This window comes from Engystomops pustulosus, chromosome 6, assembly GCF_040894005.1.
Source record: "Engystomops pustulosus chromosome 6, aEngPut4.maternal, whole genome shotgun sequence".
NCBI classification, from domain to species: domain Eukaryota; kingdom Metazoa; phylum Chordata; class Amphibia; order Anura; family Leptodactylidae; genus Engystomops; species Engystomops pustulosus.
Window position 1 is genome coordinate 14560185 of NC_092416.1, and position 5661 is coordinate 14565845.

Consider the following 5661-nt stretch of genomic DNA (forward strand, 5'->3'; position numbering starts at 1 on the left):
TCTAGCAATTTGTTTCTGTGTCTTGTTTATTTGAATTCATAGGAAAACTATAACAATTGACACCCCATCAATATTCACACAGCAAATCCACTATAGGAATGGCGGAATATATAATAACTAGAGATGAGCGAGCACTAAAATGCTCGAGTGCTCGTTATTCGAGACGAACTTTTCCAGATGCTCGAGTGCTCGTCTCGAATAACGAGCCCCATTGAAGTCAATGGGAGACTCGAGCATTTTTCAAAGGGACCATGGTTCGGGAATAAAATGTGTTAATTAATTGAAAAAGAATGTCTTCTGATAAGTTAGCAGATGTATGCAAACATCTGCAATCTATTCTTCACTGTTCCGCGCGTATATTATCTCCCGACAAGTTAACAGATGTGAAGAACAGTGAAGAATAGAATAAAAACAGTGAACACAGGATCATTTAAGTGAAAAACACAGTGAAGAATAGATTGCAGATGTTCTGCACATCTGCTTACTTGTCGGGAGATACGCTGTCCCGGGATCCGCTGCTCTTCTTCCACTGAAGTCTCCCCGATGTCTCCGTGCCCCTCGATGTCTCCGTGCCCCTCGATGTCTCCGTGCCCCTCGATGTCTCCGTGCCCCTCGATGTCTCCGTGCCCCTCGATGTCTCCGTGCCCCTCGATGTCTCCCCGTGCCCCTCGATGTCTCCGTGCCCCTCGATGTCTCCGTGCCCCTCGATGTCTCCGTGCCCCTCGATGTCTCCGTGCCCCTCGATGTCTCCGTGCCCCTCGATGTCTCCGTGCCCCTCGATGTCTCCGTGCCCCTCGATGTCTCCCCGCCCCTCGATGTCTCCGTGCCCCTCGATGTCTCCCCGTGCCCCTCGATGTCTCCGTGCCCCTCGATGTCTCCGTGCCCCTCGATGTCTCCGTGCCCCTCGATGTCTCCGTGCCCCTCGATGTCTCCGTGCCCCTCGATGTCTCCCCGTGCCCCTCGATGTCTCCGTGCCCCTCGATGTCTCCGTGCCCCTCGATGTCTCCGTGCCCCTCGATGTCTCCGTGACCCTCGATGTCTCCGTGCCCCTCGATGTCTCCGTGCCCCTCGATGTCTCCGTGCCCCTCGATGTCTCCGTACCCCTCGATGTCTCCGTGCCCCTCGATGTCTCCCCGTGCCCCTCGATGTCTCCGTGCCCCTCGATGTCTCCGTGCCCCTCGATGTCTCCGTGCCCCTCGATGTCTCCCCGTGCCCTTCGATGTCTCCGTGCCCCTCGATGTCTCCGTGCCCCTCGATGTCTCCGTGCCCCTCGATGTCTCCGTGCCCCACGATGTCTCCGTGCCCCTCGATGTCTCCGTGCCCTTGATGTCTCCGTGCCCCTCGATGTCTCCGTGCTACCGCTGCCCCATGTCTCTGTGCTGCTCACCGTGTTCTTCACACATATATATTGTTCTTCACATACTATTTTGTTCGCACCGTTCCGCGCGTATCTTCCGACAAGTAAACAGATGTGCCGAACATCTGTAATCTATTCTTCACTGTGTTCTTCACTGTGTTTTTCACTTAAATGATCCTGTGTTCACTGTGTTCACTGTTTTTATTCTATTCTTCATTGTTCTTCACTGTGTTTTTTTAATTAAATGCTCGATCTCGAGCAGGGGAAATACTCGTCCGAGCAACGAGCCGTCTCGAGTACCTTAATACTCGAACGAGCATCAAGCTCGGACGAGTATACTCGCTCATCTCTAATAATAACCGTTAGGTTAAAAAAGCTGTAGACAAGAGGATGGAGTTGAGTATGTGGTGTCACACATGATAGAGGACTCTTAAATTATTGATATTCCAAGATCCAAGTTTCATTTGGGGTTGATTATCAAAAATGAAAATCAGTTTTTCATCCCACTACAGATTGTGAACCAGTTGATTGCACAAAGGGAACTGGCCAGCAGAAATTGACTTAATAAATCACTACTAGCCATGTTTCTCTAATGGCCCAGTGTGGTGATATTTACTGGAAATTTGAAGTGAAATGCAAATTGGATGCACTGAAGTAAAGTCCGAGTGCTTTGCACTGAAGTAAAGTTCTCCTCATCTGACAATGCCCCCTCCCACCTCTGATTCAATGGGACATGAAATAACCCAGTCCCCTGAAGTCTGGTGAATAAAGTCAATCACAGTCGAGGGGAATTCTTATGTGCGGAGAGCTTGACTTCTGTGCTAAACCCATTTACACATCAAAATACATTCTCTGGATGAGGCCACCACACTGGGTCATGGAAAAACATCATCAGGAAGGTGGTTATCAGCTTCACAACATACTGATAGTGGTTTATTAGGTCAAATTCCTCTAAATGGTTACCTTTAATGTCATAACGAATTATCCCACATTTTATCCTATGTCTGCAGGGAAATTCCTTGCTCGATCAGCACCCCCAAAGCATTTTCAGGGGTTCCAACTCTAGTATCTGATCGCAAACCCCAGTGCTTTCCATAGTAATTGACTGTAAAGTCCTGTCTGTGACAAGCCCTTACAGGCAGTGTGTTGAGGGATAATCGAGGGAATAAATGCCATTTTAGTGCCAAATATATTGTGCCCAACTCATGCCGCTTTAGACAAACACCCAAAAATCATTCTGTGGGTTGTCCTGAGTACGGCAATACCAAACATGTGCCAACAATTGAAGGGCAGGGCACAGGGCAGGGCTGAGAAGGGAAAGAGCTAAATTTATCTATTGGTCCTCAAGAGAAGTGACCCGATTTTAGGAAAGGGTAACCCTCGAAGAATTTATTTAGGGGTTTATGAGTGTTTTATCTCCTGAGATGCTGGTGCAAATGTAATGCAAAGTGAATGGGGCAGTAACGTGCCATAGTAATGAGAAATGTATTCAGCCCAATTCATGCCAATAGAGTACCATTTTCACTAGACTGGTATTGGGGTGTCCCTGAGGTACCAGCACAATAGAAACACCCAAAAATCATGATGCAGGTTCTCCCTGGTACGGCAATATCCCATATCTGGCAATAATCTACAGGCTGGGCACATGGCAGGGCTCAGCAGGGAAGCTGTGGCATGCGGCACGATGTGTAAGCTGTGTGAGTTGTGTGCATCAGGGTACAATTATATATCCAGGGACGTGTGATAAATCCTGAAACACTCCTACATACATAATGCTGGTTTCTTGGGGGCATGTGTCACACTGGTAAATGGTTGTTTTTTTTATGCACACTCTACACCCTGGATGTTTAGTGCTAAGTCACTTCATTCAGAGTCTGATATATCAGACGCAGAGCTTGAATCTATAAAAGCCGGATTTGGAAACAAACAGACTTCACAAAATTTTGAACATCCCAAAGGGCATTGCGCAAGAGAGGAATGAATGGAATGGAAGGAGGATCAGACCCTGCAAAACAACCAAGACCCGGCCGTTCCTCTAACCTTTCATCTCACACAAGGAGAAGACTGATCAGAGATGAAGCCAAGAGGCCCATGATCACTGTGGATGAATTGAAGAGATCCAGAGCTGAGATGGGAGAGTCTGTCCATAGGTCAACAATCAGTTGTACACTGCACAAATCTGGCCTTTTAGAACAGTCGAAAAAAGAAGCTGTTTCTCAACAATATCCGTAAAAAGTCTTGTTTAAAGCCAGAAGCCTTGAAGACACCAAACATGTGGAAGAAGGTGCTCTAGTCAGATGATATCAAAATTGAACTTTTTGGCCACATGCCAAATGATATGTTTGGCGTAAAAGCAACACAGCTCCTCCCCCTGAACACACCACCCCCACTGTCACATATGGTCGGGCCACCATCCCTACTGTTACACATGGTGGGGGCACAATCCCTACTGTCACACATGGTGAGGGCACCATCCCCACAGTCACACATGGTAGGGGCATCATCCTCACTGTCACACATGGTGGGGGCACCATCCCCACTGTCACACATGGTAGGGGCACCATCTCCACTGTCACACATATTGGTGGCACCATACCCACTGTCACATAGGGTGGGGGCACACTTCCCACTGTCACACATGGTGGGTGAAGCATCCCCATTGGCACAAATGGTGAGGGCAGTATCATGGATTGGGCTTTTCTTCAGCAGGAAATGGGAAAATGGTTAAAATTGATGGGAGGATGGATGGAGCCAAATACAAGACCATTCTGGTAGAAAACCTTTTGGATTCTGCAAAAGACCTGAGACTGGGACAGAGATTTATCACCCAACAAGACAATAATCCCAAACATAAAGCAAAATCTACAATGGAAGCTTCAAAAATAAACATATCCAGGTGTAAGAATGGCCACGTCACATCTAGACCTGAATCCAATCCAGAATGTGGAAAGAGCTGAAAACTGCTACTCACAAACTCTTCATCCAACCTCCCTGACCTCCAGCTGTTCTCCAAGGAAGAACAGGAAGAATTTCAGTCTCTTCATGTGCAAAACTGATAGAGACCTGATACCCCAAGCGACTGCAGCTGTAATCACAGCAAAAGGGGCTCTACAGGGTATTAACTTAAGGGGCAGAATAATATTGCACCTCCCACTGATCAGTTTATTATTTTATACAAAATGTTCAAATATCCAATAAATTTAGTTCCCCTTCACAATTGTGTCCCACTTGTTGTTGATTTTTCACCATACAATTTGATATCTTCATTTTTGAAGCCTGAAATGTGGCAAAAGGTAGAAAAGTTCAAGAGGACCAAAAGTTTGTCACTGTATGTTTGGGTTGTAAAATTTGTGTCCTCATTGATTTCATTGAAGCAAATGAATCAAACTTCTCACTAAAGTTTGGCCTAATGTAATAGAACCCTAATTTTGACAAACCAGCTCATTACTGCAGATCAAAAAATCACAGCAATTCCACTAAATTGCAGACTGACCATAGGCAGTGATATCACAAGACTGATAGACTGTCTAATGACAGTGATTATTCTAAACTGAGGCCTGACTGATGGCAGTGATTATTCTAGACTGAGGACTGACTGATGGCAGTGATTATTCTAAACTGAGGCCTGACTGATGGCAGTGATTATTCTAGACTGAGGCCTGACCGATGGCAGTGATTATTCTAGACTGAGGCCTGACTGAAGGCAGTGATTATTCTAGACTGAGGCCTGACTGATGGCAGTGATTATTCCAGACTGAGGCCTGACTGAAGGTAGTGATTATTCTAGACTGAGGCCTGACTGAAGGCAGTGATTATTCTTGACTGAGGCCTAGTGGCGTAGATGGAGGAGTATAAGACGACTTTTGAAAACAGAAAAATCTTCTGTCTTCTCTGGGGTCGTCCTATAAGCCGGTAATCCCGACCGCCCGCCGTGTATTCACGGCGGCGGTCGGGTCCCGGTGCATGGAGAGGGCTCACGGGCTGAGCCCTCTCCATAGCCAGTAAGTCTTTGCTGCATATTGCAGCAAAGGCTTACCGGTAACACCCGCGATCGGTGCTAGCCGGCAGCCGGCAGCCTCAAAAAGATAGCGGCGCATGGGCGCCGCCATCTTGCCTGGGATCACCGCTCCACGTGACGTCATCGGGGGCGGCGATCTGTCTCCATGGTAGCCTCGGGTCTTCCGAAGACCCGAGGCTATTTCGTTTTAACCCCTTCATTACAATGTGCTGATAGCACATTGTAATGAATGAGGAAAATCCCCATATACTGCCATACTGTAGTATGGCAGTATATGGTAGGATCA